Raw genomic sequence first — 14,893 nt, forward strand, 5'->3', positions numbered from 1 at the left:
CGATTTCAAAAAGGCTTTACAACGAAAGCAAAACATTAGATTATGTCAGCAGAGTACCCAGACAGAAATAATCAGACACCCATTTTTCAAGCTAGCATATAATGTCACAAAAACCCAAACCACAGCTAAATGCAGCACTAACCTTTGATGATCTTCATCAGATGACACACCTAGGACATTATGTTATACAATGCATGCATGTTTTGTTCAATCAAGTTCATATTTATATAAAAAAACAGCTTTTTACATTAGCATGTGACGTTCAGAACTAGCATACCCCCCACAAACTTCCGGTGAATTTACTAAAAATGTACTAAATTACTCACGATAAACGTTCACAAAAAGCATAACAATTATTTTAAGAATTATAGATACAGAACTCCTCTATGCACTCAATATGTCCGATTTTAAAATAGCTTTTCGGTGAAAGCACATTTTGCAATATTCTCAGTAGATAGCCCGGCATCACGGGCTAGCTATTTAGACAACCAGCAAGTTTAGCACTCACCAAAGTCAGATTTACTATAAGAAAAATGTTATTACCTTTGGTGTTCTTCGTCAGAATGCACTCCCAGGACTTCTACTTCAATAACAAATGTTGGTTTCGTCCCAAATAATCCATAGTTATATCCAAATATCCTCTGTTTTGTTCGTGCGTTCAAGACACTATCCGAATGGTAAAGAAGGGTGACGAGCACGACGCATTTCGTGACAAAAAAATTCTAAATATTCCATTACCGTACTTCGAAGCATGTCAACCGCTGTTTAAAATCAATTTTTATGCCCTTTTTCTCATAAAAAAGCGATAATATCCGACCGGGAAAAAGACGAAAGAAAATAAAGCATGGGGTCGACTCGTGCACACGCCTAAGCCCATTGTCCTCTGATCGGCCACTTGCCAAAAGCGCTAATGTGTTTCAGCCTGGGGCTGGAATTACATCATTCAGCTTTTTCCCGCCTTCTGAGAGCCTATGGGAGCCGTAGGAAGTGTCACGTAACAGCAGAGATCCCCTGTTTTGGATAGAGATGATCAAGGAGGGCAAGAAATGGTCAGACAGGCCACTTCCTGTAAGGAATCTTCTCAGGTTTTTGCCTGCCATATGAGTTCTGTTATACTCACAGACACCATTCAAACAGTTTTAGAAACTTTAGGGTGTTTTCTATCCAAAGCCAATAATTATATGCATATTCTAGTTACTGGGCAGGAGTAGTAACCAGATTAAATCGGGTACGTTTTTTATCCGGCCGTGCAAATACTGCCCCCTATCCCCAACAGGTTAAAGCAATGATGGACTGTCATTTCACTTTGCTTATTTCAGCTGTTTTTGCCATAATATGGACTTGGTATTTTGCCAAATAGGGCTATCTTAACCCAAATAGGGCTATTCTACAATGTAGAATATAGTATAAATAAAGAAACACCCTTGAATGAGTAGGTGTTCTAAAACTTTTGACTGGTAGTGTATACTGCATTTACATTTACATTTAAGTCATTTAGCAGACGCTCTTATCCAGAGCGACTTACAAATTGGTGCATTCACCTTATAATATACAGTGGAACAACCACTTTACAATAGTGCATCTAAATCTACTGCAGTGTTAATTAAAAACTATTGGCCTGTATCGAATCTTCCATTCCTCTTTAGCAAATAAACTTAAAAAATAATAAAACAGTAGCACAATAAAATAACAATAATGAGGCTTTATCCTGTTAGGGCTAGGGGGCAGTATTGACACGGCTGGATAAAAAACATACCCGATTTAATCTGGTTACCACTCCTACCCAGTAACTAGAATATGCATATACTTATTACATATGGATAGAAAACACCCTAAAGTTTCTAAAACTGTTTGAATGGTGTCTGTGAGTATAACAGAACTCAAATGGCAGGTCAAAACCTGAGAGATTCCTTTACAGGAAGTGGCCTGTCTGACCATTTCTTGAACTTCTTTTCCATCTCTATCTTTTACTAAGGATCTCTGCTCTAACGTGACACTTCCCACATCTTCCATAGGCTCTCAGAGCCCGGGAAAAAACAGAATGTCGTCATTCCAGCCCCAGGCTGAAACACATTATCGCCTTTCTCAAGTGGCCGATCAAGGGACTCTGGGCTTATGCGCGTGACCCGACCGCCCCCGGCTTTGTGATTTTTTCCTCTGTTTGCCGAAAAGGAGATTCCCTGTCGGAATATTATCGCTTTTCTACGAGAAAAATGGCGTAAAAATTGATTTTAAACAGCGGTTGACATGCTTCGAAGTACGGTAATGGAATACTTAGAATTTTATTGTCACGAATTGCGCCAAGCGCGCGACACTTCTTTACCATTTCGGATAGTGTCTGGAACGCATACGAACAAAACGCCGCTATTCGGATATAACGATGGATTATTTTGGACCAAACCAACATTTGTTATTGAAGTAGCAGTCCTGGGAGTGCATTCTGACGAAGACAACAAAAGGTAATGAAACTTTTATAATAGTAAATATGATTATGGTGAGTGCTAAACTTGCCGGGTGTCTAAATAGCGAGCCCGTGATGCCTGGGCTATGTACTTAGAATATTGCAAAATGTGCTTTCACCAAAAAGCTATTTTAAAATCGGACATATCGAGTGCATAGAGGAGGTCTGTATCTATAATTCTTAAAATAATTGTTATGCTTTTTGTGAACGTTTATCGTGAGTAATTTAGTAAAATGTTAGCGAATTCCCCGGAAGTTTGCGGGGGGTATGCTAGTTCTGAACGTCACATGCTAATGTAAAAAGCTGGTTTTTGATATAAATATGAACTTGATTGAACAAAACATGCATGTATTGTATAACATAATGTCCTAGGGTTGTCATCTGATGAAGATCATCAAAGGTGAGTGCTGCATTTAGCTGTCTTCTGGGTTTTGGTGACATTATATGCTGGCTTGAAAAATGGGTGTCTGATTATTTCTGGCTTGGTACTCTGCTGACATAATCTAATGTTTTGCTTTCGTTGTAAAGCCTTTTTGAAATCGGACAGTGTGGTTAGATTAACGAGAGTCTTATCTTTAAATGGCTGTAAAATAGTCATATGTTTGAGAAATTGAAGTAATAGGATTTTGAAGATTTTGAAAATCGCGCCACAGGCTGGCAGTGGCTGTTACGTAGGTGGGACGAATTCGTCCCGCCGGTCCCATAGAGGTTAAGGAGCCTTTTGGACCTAGACATGGTGCTCCGGTACTGCTTGCCATGCGGTAGCAGAGAGAACAGTCTATGACTTGGGTGACTGGAGTCTTTGACAATTTTAGGGGAATTCCTCTGACACCGCCTAGTATATAGGTCCTGGATGGCAGGAAGCTTGGCCGCAGTGATGTACTGGGCCGTATGCACTACCCTCTATAGAGAGTTATGATCAGATGCCAAGCAGATGCCATAGCAGGCAGTGATGCAACTGGTCAGTATGGTCTTGATGGTGCAGCTGTGGAACTTTTTGAGTATCTGGGGACCCATGCCAAAACTGAGGGGGAAAAGGTGTTGTCGTGCCCTCTTCACGACTGTCTTGGTGTGTTTGGACCATGATAGTTCGTTACTATATCTCTTGACACATGATGAAAATAATCATGGCCTCTAAACCTTCAAGCTGCATACTGGACCCTATTCCAACTAAAGTACTGAAAGAGATGCTTCCTGTGCTTGGCCCTCCTATGTTGAACATAATAAATGGCTCTCTATCCACCGGATGTGTACCAAATTCACTAAAAGTGGCAGTAATAAAGCCACTCTTGAAAAAGCCAAACCTATCGGCCTATATCGAATCTCCCATTCCTCTCAATTTTTTTTGAAAAAGCTGAAAAAGCCATCATAGTTCTGAGACTGCACTTGTGAAGGTGACCTTTTGATGGCGTCAGACCGAGGCTCTGCATCTGTCCTTGTTCTCCTAGACCTTGGTGGAATTAAAACCCTTTGTCCATTTTTTGCCACAAGGCTGAAATATGTGCCCTCGCATTGAAATGTAAGCAAGGTTTGTTTGTATTTCATCCAACTATCTGTTCTACAAAGTGATGGCTACAAAGTGTACATGGATGGTAGACCACCTGGGAATACCAGGTGCAGTAAGCTTTTCGTCTACTTGGGTGTGCTCTTGCATTATTTTATCGGCAACACTGCCTTGTAGTAATCATTTGATGCTGAATGATAATTTGACAAAATTCAGCTTGCATGGGCTAGTCTCCCCTGCCCTTTTAATAGGGTCAAAGTTCCTTGTGATGTCAGGGAGCATCTGCCTTGTATTTATAAGACATATAAGAATATTGTTACTGAATGCAGCTTGTGTGTGATTTACGCTCCCTCGCCCTGTTCAAATGATGAAAGGAAATAATGCTGGTGAATGGAACTGGACTGGTATCTGATTGCCGTGTGTTTTCCATGGTGGAATTAAAACCCTTTGTCCATTTTTTGCCACAAGGCTGAAATATGTGCACTCGCTGTGAACTGTAAGCAAGGTTGGTTTGTATTTTTTTTCGAACTATCTGTGCTTCAAAGTGATGGCTACAAAGTGATGGCTACAGTATATGTCATTTTTTCCATTTTTTGAGTGACCCAAAGTTGAAGTTGCTGATCTAATTGGTGAAAATGCAATGTCTGTTTATCAGAGTCACTTTGACTTTATATGGTGTACCAAGAGATGTTCTCTTCCTTACGGCCATACCAGCCTGGGGGCGCTATTCCTGATTGGAAAAGTGACGACAGGTGCGAGTGTTTGAGCTGTGAGTGAGTGTTTGCTTGAGAGCTTTTTGTTTGATTTTCTTGTTTTTTTGACGTACAATAATTGTTTTTGAATTTAAATAAGTTTAAGTTTGGTTAGTTTTTCCCCCCCCTGCAGTTTTGCTGCTTGGGGGAGAGTTTTTTTGGTTTCATTTTTGATTTACTATGACGGACAACATGGCAACGACAAACGGAATGGACAAGGACAACGAAAATGCGCAACGGAAGGAAAATGAAGATAAAGGAGGAATGAAATATGGCAAAGAATACACGGTGGCAATTGAGTTGGTGGGAGAACAAAAGGTGACGACAATGGAACTACTACGAGCAATTAAGGAGGTGTGTGGAGAGGTGGTGGGATGCTGAATGAAAGGGGGAATAAAGTATGAAATTACGATGAGAAACGGAAAAGGTAAAGAATGTCTAAAGGATGGATTAAGGATAAAAAATACAAGGATAATGGCGAGAGATATGAATGTAAATGAGCTGGTAGTATCATTCATGAATCTTCCAGTGTACATTGAAGACAAAGTTATACTGGACAAGCTGAGTAGCTGGGGAGTAACGGCCGTCTCGGAGATAAGGAGGAGAGTTTGGCCTGGAACGGAGGTGGTAGACGGGACATGATTTTGCAAAGTAAAATTCACAGAAAAAGTTAAATCATTGCCATATTCTACAAAAATTGAGACGCTGGAGTGAGCAGAATACTTCAGGGTAATTCATGACAAACAGGTCAGAGTTTGTCGATTGTGTATTCAACCCGGGCACATAGTTAAAGACTGCCCTGAATTTAAGTGTTTCAAGTGCGGTAATCAAGGCCATTATGCGAGAGAATGTGTCGGAGAGAAGGAAAGGACTTTTTGTGGAGGATGCCGAAATAGATTGGCGGAGTGCAACTGTGGAGAGGTTATGGCTGAAGAGGGGTGTCAAGTACTATTCGAGGAAGCAGTTGTACTGTCGCAAGAAGGAGAAGAAGATGGAGGAGAGGACGTGGTGGAGGGTGGAGAGACGGAGGAAGGAAGAAGGGAGAAGAAGGAACAGAAGATGAATGAAATTGGGAGTAGTATGGATTCCGAAATAAGAAGATGGAGTTTTCAGGAGGAGGGGGGGAGTGGACTGGGGGGAAGCATGGGGGACTCACAGGTTTTGGGGGAAAGCACAGCACTAACAAGTACCTCGGGGGGTGAAGAAATGGAGAGGAGTTTGAATTTGATGACCATAACAGAAACGGAGATGAACACGGGGAGCACAACGACGACTATACCTGAGACGGCGATGAACACGGGGAGCACAACGACGACTATACCAGAGACGGAGATGAACACGGGGAGCACAACGACTATACCAGAGACAGAGATGAACACGGGGAGCACAACAGATGTGGGTGTAAAGAAGTTGAGTTGGCTGGATGAAATGGACTTGGAGGAGATATCGGATACGGATGATGGGGAAAAGATTGAAAGAAAGAGGGGAGGATACAGGAAGAGGCAAGCGGCGGGAGGGGGGGGAGAGAAAGGGTGGAAGAGGAAAGAAACTGGATAACAGGTAGAGGATAATGAAATTATATTTTATAATTTATTAGAATGGTCACTATAATGTCAATAAATACAAATGGTTCGAGAACAATGGGAAAATTTAATAGAATAGTACAAATGAAGAATTCTGATATTTTATGTATTCAAGAGACGCACTGGGATAATGTATGTGTTTTAGAAGTACAAAAAATATGGAGGGATTTTATTTATGTAAACAATGGCAGGGGGATTTCAAGTGGGGTTGCAATTTTATTAACCCTTGCAACATAAACATCTGTAGAGACTGAATGGTTAGAGCTAGAGACTACTATGACCCATCTATGGAAAGCTGAGACCCTCGCAGACACGTACATGTAGTCGATTTTGGGGGGTTGCATACTTGTCAAAATGACTTGTTCAAAAGTTCCTGCATTGACCGGGAATCGAACCCGGGCCACCCGCGTGGCAGGCCAGAATTCTACCACTGAACAACCAATGCCTTGCAATGCTGAAATAACCCCCACAGCTGGATATCGTATCAAAAAGCTTTAATTCAAAGGATATTTCCTGCTTTGTGGGCTCAGAGACATTGTACACCCTAATAAAATCAGTCTTTCCTCCCCGTCGGGGAATTGAACCCCGGTCTCCCGCGTGACAGGCGGGGATCCTCAACACTATACTAACGAGGAGCAGGTGGGTTGGTTAGTTGAAAAAATGTGGAGCATTGGATACTATCCCTAAATTTGGAGAGTTGGGTGTTAACCCTTCCAACAAAAACATCTGTAGAGACTGAATGGTTAGAGCTAGAGACTACTATGACCCATCTATGGAAATCTGAGACCCTCACGGACACGTACATGTAGTCGATTTTGCTCTATACCGCTCACAAGTCACACGATAGTAGTTAGAAGGTGAGGTGTGTGTGGAAAATCCCAGGACATAGTCACAAAGGCCAAACTCAAGACAGTTGTCACTGACTTGTTGGATATTCGTTTCCCATTTAACAACTAACACCTTGCACAAAGTAAATCACCTCACACACTGGAAATCTACAATGGATTTACAAAAGTCTACTGAGAATGCGTAAATGTCCAAACGGTAAGTGAACCCAAACTCAGACTTTTCAAGAGTCAGTTGAGAATTCTACCATGACCAGAGATTGCTGTTAACCTGGCAATCTCAAAAGAGATTTCTTCCTCAGGGGGTTGCATACTTGTCAAAATGACTTGTTCAAAAGTTCCTACATTGGCCGGGAATCGAACCCGGGCCAACCGCGTGGCAGGCCAGAATTCTACCACTGGACAACCAATGCCTTGCAATGCTGAAATAACCCCCACAGCTGGATATCGTATCAAAAAGCTTTAATTCAAAGCTTATTTCCTGCTTTGTGGGCTCAGAGACATTGTACACCCTAATAAAATCAATCTTTCCTCCCCGTCGGGGAATTGAACCCCGGTCTCCCGCGTGACAGGCGGGGATCCTCACCACTATACTAACGAGGAGCAGGTGGGTTGGTTAGTTGAAAAAATGTGGAGCATTGGATACTATCCCTAAATTTGGAGAGTTGGGTGTTAACCCTTCCAACAAAAACATCTGTAGAGACTGAATGGTTAGAGCTAGAGACTACTATGACCCATCTATGGAAATCTGAGACCCTCACGGACACGTACATGTAGTCGATTTTGCTCTATACCGCTCACAAGTCACACGATAGTAGTTAGAAGGTGAGGTGTGTGTGGAAAATCCCAGGACATAGTCACAAAGGCCAAACTCAAGACAGTTGTCACTGACTTGTTGGATATTCGTTTCCCATTTAACAACTAACACCTTGCACAAAGTAAATCACCTCACACACTGGAAATCTACAATGGATTTACAAAAGTCTACTGAGAATGCGTAAATGTCCAAACGGTAAGTGAACCCAAACTCAGACTTTTCAAGAGTCAGTTGAGAATTCTACCATGACCAGAGATTGCTGTTAACCTGGCAATCTCAAAAGAGATTTCTTCCTCAGGGGGTTGCATACTTGTCAAAATGACTTGTTCAAAAGTTCCTACATTGGCCGGGAATCGAACCCGGGCCAACCGCGTGGCAGGCCAGAATTCTACCACTGGACAACCAATGCCTTGCAATGCTGAAATAACCCCCACAGCTGGATATCGTATCAAAAAGCTTTAATTCAAAGGATATTTCCTGCTTTGTGGGCTCAGAGACATTGTACACCCTAATAAAATCAATCTTTCCTCCCCGTCAGGGAATTGAACCCCGGTCTCCCGCATGACAGGCGGGGATCCTCACCACTATACTAACGAGGAGCAGGTGGGTTGGTTAGTTGAAAAAATGTGGAGCATTGGATACTATCCCTAAATTTCGAGAGTTGGGTGTTAACCCTTCCAACAAAAACATCTGTAGAGACTGAATGGTTAGAGCTACTATGACCCATCTATGGAAATCTGAGACCCTCACGGACACGTACATGTAGTCGATTTTGCTCTATACCGCTCACAAGTCACACGATAGTAGTTAGAAGGTGAGGTGTGTGTGGAAAATCCCAGGACATAGTCACAAAGGCCAAACTCAAGACAGTTGTCACTGACTTGTTGGATATTCGTTTCCCATTTAACAACTAACACCTTGCACAAAGTAAATCACCTCACACACTGGAAATCTACAAAGGATTCACAAAAGTCTACTGAGAATGCGTAAATGTCCAAACGGTAAGTGAACCCAAACTCAGACTTTTCAAGAGACAGTTGAGAATTCTACCATGACCAGAGATTGCTGTTAACCTGGCAATCTGAACAGCATTGGATACTATCCCTAAATTTGGAGAGTTTGGTGTTAACCCTTGCAACATAAACATCTGTAGAGACTGAATGGTTAGAGCTAGAGACTACTATGACCCATCTATGGAAATCTGAGACCCTCACGGACACGTTCATGTAGTCGATTTTGCTCTATACCGCTCACAAGTCACACGATAGTAGTTAGAAGGTGAGGTGTGTGAGGAAAATCCCAGGACATAGTCACAAATGCCAAACTCAAGACAGTTGTCACTGACTTGTTGGATATTCGTTTCCCATTTAACAACTAACACCTTGCACAAAGTAAATCACCTCACACACTGGAAATCTACAATGGATTCACAAAAGTCTACTGAGAATGCGTAAATGTCCAAACGGTAAGTGAACCCAAACTCAGACTTTTCAAGAGTCAGTTGAGAATTCTACCATGACCGGAGATTGCTGTTAACCTGGCAATCTCAAAAGAGATTTCTTCCTCAGGGGGTTGCATACTTGTCAAAATGACTTGTTCAAAAGTTCCTGCATTGGCCGGGAATCGAACCCGGGCCACCCGCGTGGCAGGCCAGAATTCTACCACTGGACAACCAATGCCTTGCAATGCTGAAATAACCCCCACAGCTGGATATCGTATCAAAAAGCTTTAATTCAAAGGATATTTCCTGCTTTGTGGGCTCAGAGACATTGTACACCCTAATAAAATCAGTCTTTCCTCCCCGTCGGGGAATTGAACCCCGGTCTCCCGCGTGACAGGCGGGGATCCTCACCACTATACTAACGAGGAGGAGGTGGGTTGGTTAGTTGAAAAAATGTGGAGCATTGGATACTATCCCTAAATTTCGAGAGTTGGGTGTTAACCCTTCCAACAAAAACATCTGTAGAGACTGAATAGTTAGAGCTACTATGACCCATCTATGGAAATCTGAGACCCTCACGGACACGTACATGTAGTCGATTTTGCTCTATACCGCTCACAAGTCACACGATAGTAGTTAGAAGGTGAGGTGTGTGTGGAAAATCCCAGGACATAGTCACAAAGGCCAAACTCAAGACAGTTGTCACTGACTTGTTGGATATTCGTTTCCCATTTAACAACTAACACCTTGCACAAAGTAAATCACCTCACACACTGGAAATCTACAATGGATTTACAAAAGTCTACTGAGAATGCGTAAATGTCCAAACGGTAAGTGAACCCAAACTCAGACTTTTCAAGAGTCAGTTGAGAATTCTACCATGACCAGAGATTGCTGTTAACCTGGCAATCTCAAAAGAGATTTCTTGCTCAGGGGGTTGCATACTTGTCAAAATGACTTGTTCAAAAGTTCCTACATTGGCCGGGAATCGAACCCGGGCCACCCGCGTGGCAGGCCAGAATTCTACCACTGAACAACCAATGCCTTGCGATGCTGAAATAACCCCCACAGCTGGATATCGTATCAAAAAGCTTTAATTCAAAGGATATTTCCTGCTTTGTGGGCTCAGAGACATTGTACACCCTAATAAAATCAATCTTTCCTCCCCGTCGGGGAATTGAACCCCGGTCTCCCGCGTGACAGGCGGGGATCCTCACCACTATACTAACGAGGAGCAGGTGGGTTGGTTAGTTGAAAAAATGTGGAGCATTGGATACTATCCCTAAATTTGGAGAGTTGGGTGTTAACCCTTCCAACAAAAACATCTGTAGAGACTGAATGGTTAGAGCTAGAGCTACTATGACCCATCTATGGAAATCTGAGACCCTCACGGACACGTACATGTAGTCGATTTTGCTCTATACCGCTGAAAAGTCACACGATAGTAGTTAGAAGGTGAGGTGTGTGTGGAAAATCCCAGGACATAGTCACAAAGGCCAAACTCAAGAGAGTTGTCACTGACTTGTTGGATATTCGTTTCCCATTTAACAACTAACACCTTGCACAAAGTAAATCACCTCACACACTGGAAATCTACAATGGATTCACAAAAGTCCACTGAGAATGCGTAAATGTCCAAACGGTAAGTGAACCCAAACTCAGACTTTTCAAGAGTCAGTTGAGAATTCTACCATGACCAGAGATTGCTGTTAACCTGGCAATCTCAAAAGAGATTTTTTCCTCATGGGGTTGCATACTTGTCAAAATGACTTGTTCAGAAGTTCCTGCATTGGCCGGGAATCGAACCCGGGCCTCCCGCGTGGCAGGCGAGAATTCTACCACTGAACAACCAATGCCTTGCGATGCTGAAATAACCCCCACAGCTGGATATCGTATAAAAAGCTTTAATTCAAAGCATATTTCCTGCTTTGTGGGCTCAGAGACATTGTACACCCTAATAAAATCAGTCTTTCCTCCCCGTCGGTGAATTGAACCCCGGTCTCCCGCGTGACAGGCGGGGATACTCACCACTATACTAACGAGGAGCAGGTGGGTTGGTTAGTTGAAAAAATGTGGAGCATTGGATACTATCCCTAAATTTGGAGAGTTGGGTGTTAACCCTTCAAACATAAACATCTGTAGAGACTGAATGGTTTGAGCTAGAGACTACTATGACCCATCTATGGAAAGCTGAGACCCTCACGGACACGTGCATGTAGTCGATTTTGCTCTATACCGCTGAAAAGTCACACGATAGTAGTTAGAAGGTGAGGTGTGTGTGGAAAATCCCAGGACATAGTCACAAAGGCCAAACTCAAGAGAGTTGTCACTGACTTGTTGGATATTCGTTTCCCATTTAACAACTAACACCTTGCACAAAGTAAATCACCTCACACACTGGAAATCTACAATGGATTCACAAAAGTCTACTGAGAATGCGTAAATGTCCAAATGGTAAGTGAACCCAAACTCAGACTTTTCAAGAGTCAGTTGAGAATTCTACCATGACCAGAGATTGCTGTTAACCTGGCAATCTCAAAAGAGATTTACTTCCTCATGGGGTTGCATACTTGTCAAAATGACTTGTTCAAAAGTTCCTACATTGGCCGGGAATCGAACCCGGGCCTCCCGCGTGGCAGGCGAGAATTCTACCACTGAACAACCAATGCCTTGCGATGCTGAAATAACCCCCACAGCTGGATATCGTATCAAAAAGCTTTAATTCAAAGGATATTTCCTGCTTTGTGGGCTCAGAGACATTGTACACCCTAATAAAATCAGTCTTTCCTCCCCGTCGGGGAATTGAACCCCGGTCTCCCGCGTGACAGGCGGGGATCCTCACCACTATACTAACGAGGAGCAGGTGGGTTGGTTAGTTGAAAAAATCTGGAGCATTGGATACTATCCCTAAATTTCGAGAGTTGGGTGTTAACCCTTCCAACAAAAACATCTGTAGAGACTGAATGGTGGTAGAGACTACTATGACCCATCTATGGAAATCTGAGACCCTCACGGACACGTACATGTAGTCGATTTTGCTCTATACCGCTCACAAGTCACACGATAGTAGTTAGAAGGTGAGGTGTGTGTGGAAAATCCCAGGACATAGTCACAAAGGCCAAACTCAAGACAGTTGTCACTGACTTGTTGGATATTCGTTTCCCATTTAACAACTAACACCTTGCACAAAGTAAATCACCTCACACACTGGAAATCTACAATGGATTTACAAAAGTCTACTGAGAATGTGTAAATGTCCAAACGGTAAGTGAACCCAAACTCAGACTTTTCAAGAGACAGTTGAGAATTCTACCATGACCAGAGATTGCTGTTAACCTGGCAATCTCAAAAGAGATTTCTTCCTCAGGGGGTTGCATACTTGTCAAAATGACTTGTTCAGAAGTTCCTGCATTGGCCGGGAATCGAACCCGGGCCTCCCACGTGGCAGGCGAGAATTCTACCACTGAACAACCAATGCCTTGCGATGCTGAAATAACCCCCACAGCTGGATATCGTATAAAAAGCTTTAATTCAAAGCATATTTCCTGCTTTGTGGGCTCAGAGACATTGTACACCCTAATAAAATCAGTCTTTCCTCCCCGTCGGTGAATTGAACCCCGGTCTCCCGCGTGACAGGCGGGGATACTCACCTCTATACTAACGAGGAGCAGGTGGGTTGGTTAGTTGAAAAAATGTGGAGCATTGGATACTATCCCTAAATTTGGAGAGTTGGGTGTTAACCCTTCAAACATAAACATCTGTAGAGACTGAATGGTTTGAGCTAGAGACTACTATGACCCATCTATGGAAAGCTGAGACCCTCACGGACACGTACATGTAGTCGATTTTGCTCTATACCGCTGAAAAGTCACACGATAGTAGTTAGAAGGTGAGGTGTGTGTGGAAAATCCCAGGACATAGTCACAAAGGCCAAACTCAAGACAGTTGTCACTGACTTGTTGGATATTCGTTTCCCATTTAACAACTAACACCTTGCACAAAGTAAATCACCTCACACACTGGAAATCTACAATTGATTCACAAAAGTCCACTGAGAATGCGTAAATGTCCAAACGGTAAGTGAACCCAAACTCAGACTTTTCAAGAGTCAGTTGAGAATTCTACCATGACCAGAGATTGCTGTTAACCTGGCAATCTCAAAAGAGATTTATTTCCTCATGGGGTTGCATACTTGTCAAAATGACTTGTTCAAAAGTTCCTGCATTGGCCGGGAATCGAACCCGGGCCTCCCGCGTGGCAGGCGAGAATTCTACCACTGAACAACCAATGCCTTGCGATGCTGAAATAACCCCCACAGCTGGATATCGTATAAAAAGCTTTAATTCAAAGCATATTTCCTGCTTTGTGGGCTCAGAGACATTGTACACCCTAATAAAATCAGTCTTTCCTCCCCGTCGGGAATTGAACCCCGGTCTCCCGCGTGACAGGCGGGGATACTCACCACTATAATAACGAGGAGCAGGTGGGTTGGTTAGTTGAAAAAATGTGGAGCATTGGATACTATCCCTAAATTTGGAGAGTTGGGTGTTAACCCTTCCAACAAAAACATCTGTAGAGACTGAATGGTTTGAGCTAGAGACTACTATGACCCATCTATGGAAAGCTGAGACCCTCACGGACACGTACATGTAGTCGATTTTGCTCTATACCGCTCACAAGTCACACGATAGTAGTTAGAAGGTGAGGTGTGTGTGGAAAATCCCAGGACATAGTCACAAAGGCCAAACTCAAGAGAGTTGTCACTGACTTGTTGGATATTCGTTTCCCATTTAACAACTAACACCTTGCACAAAGTAAATCACCTCACACACTGGAAATCTACAATGGATTCACAAAAGTCTACTGAGAATGCGTAAATGTCCAAACGGTAAGTGAACCCAAACTCAGACTTTTCAAGAGTCAGTTGAGAATTCTACCATGACCAGAGATTGCTGTTAACCTGGCAATCTCAAAAGAGATTTATTTCCTCAGGGGGTTGCATACTTGTCAAAATGACTTGTTCAAAAGTTCCTGCATTGGCCGGGAATCGAACCGGGCCACCCGCGTGGCAGGCGAGAATTCTACCACTGAACAACCAATGCCTTGCAATGCTGAAATAACCCCCACAGCTGGATATCGTATAAAAAGCTTTAATTCAAAGGATATTTCCTGCTTTGTGGGCTCAGAGACATTGTACACCCTAATAAAATCAGTCTTTCCTCCCCGTCGGGGGAATTGAACCCGGTCTCCCGCGTGACAGGCGGGGATCCTCACCACTATAATAACGAGGAGCAGGTGGGTTGGTTAGTTGAAAAAATGTGGAGCATTGGATACTATCCCTAAATTTGGAGAGTTGGGTGTTAACCCTTCAAACATAAACATCTGTAGAGACTGAATGGTTTGAGTAGAGACTACTATGACCCATCTATGGAAAGCTGAGACCCTCACGGACATGTGCATGTAGTCGATTTTGCTCTATACCGCTGAAAA

The 14,893-nt window shown here is 42.9% G+C and overlaps 10 non-coding genes across 10 annotated transcripts; all 10 read right to left on the minus strand.

Annotated features, from left to right (window-relative positions):
• Positions 1-7,676: 7,676 nt before the first annotated feature.
• Positions 7,677-7,748, minus strand: trnad-guc (transfer RNA aspartic acid (anticodon GUC)). Its single transcript has one exon. It is a non-coding gene; the product is annotated as a tRNA-Asp (tRNA).
• Positions 7,749-8,489: 741 nt separating this feature from the next.
• trnad-guc (transfer RNA aspartic acid (anticodon GUC)) lies at positions 8,490-8,561 on the minus strand. Its single transcript has one exon. It is a non-coding gene; the product is annotated as a tRNA-Asp (tRNA).
• Positions 8,562-9,759: 1,198 nt separating this feature from the next.
• trnad-guc (transfer RNA aspartic acid (anticodon GUC)) lies at positions 9,760-9,831 on the minus strand. The gene has a single exon. It is a non-coding gene; the product is annotated as a tRNA-Asp (tRNA).
• A 734-nt stretch (positions 9,832-10,565) lies between these two features.
• trnad-guc (transfer RNA aspartic acid (anticodon GUC)) lies at positions 10,566-10,637 on the minus strand. Its single transcript has one exon. It is a non-coding gene; the product is annotated as a tRNA-Asp (tRNA).
• A 551-nt stretch (positions 10,638-11,188) lies between these two features.
• trnag-gcc (transfer RNA glycine (anticodon GCC)) lies at positions 11,189-11,259 on the minus strand. The gene has a single exon. It is a non-coding gene; the product is annotated as a tRNA-Gly (tRNA).
• Positions 11,260-11,376: 117 nt separating this feature from the next.
• trnad-guc (transfer RNA aspartic acid (anticodon GUC)) lies at positions 11,377-11,448 on the minus strand. Its single transcript has one exon. It is a non-coding gene; the product is annotated as a tRNA-Asp (tRNA).
• A 553-nt stretch (positions 11,449-12,001) lies between these two features.
• Positions 12,002-12,072, minus strand: trnag-gcc (transfer RNA glycine (anticodon GCC)). Its single transcript has one exon. It is a non-coding gene; the product is annotated as a tRNA-Gly (tRNA).
• A 118-nt stretch (positions 12,073-12,190) lies between these two features.
• trnad-guc (transfer RNA aspartic acid (anticodon GUC)) lies at positions 12,191-12,262 on the minus strand. Its single transcript has one exon. It is a non-coding gene; the product is annotated as a tRNA-Asp (tRNA).
• Positions 12,263-12,810: 548 nt separating this feature from the next.
• trnag-gcc (transfer RNA glycine (anticodon GCC)) lies at positions 12,811-12,881 on the minus strand. The gene has a single exon. It is a non-coding gene; the product is annotated as a tRNA-Gly (tRNA).
• Positions 12,882-13,623: 742 nt separating this feature from the next.
• On the minus strand, positions 13,624-13,694 carry trnag-gcc (transfer RNA glycine (anticodon GCC)). Its single transcript has one exon. It is a non-coding gene; the product is annotated as a tRNA-Gly (tRNA).
• Positions 13,695-14,893: the final 1,199 nt, after the last annotated feature.

Source organism: Salmo salar, chromosome ssa01 (assembly GCF_905237065.1).
Source record: "Salmo salar chromosome ssa01, Ssal_v3.1, whole genome shotgun sequence".
NCBI lineage: Eukaryota > Metazoa > Chordata > Actinopteri > Salmoniformes > Salmonidae > Salmo > Salmo salar.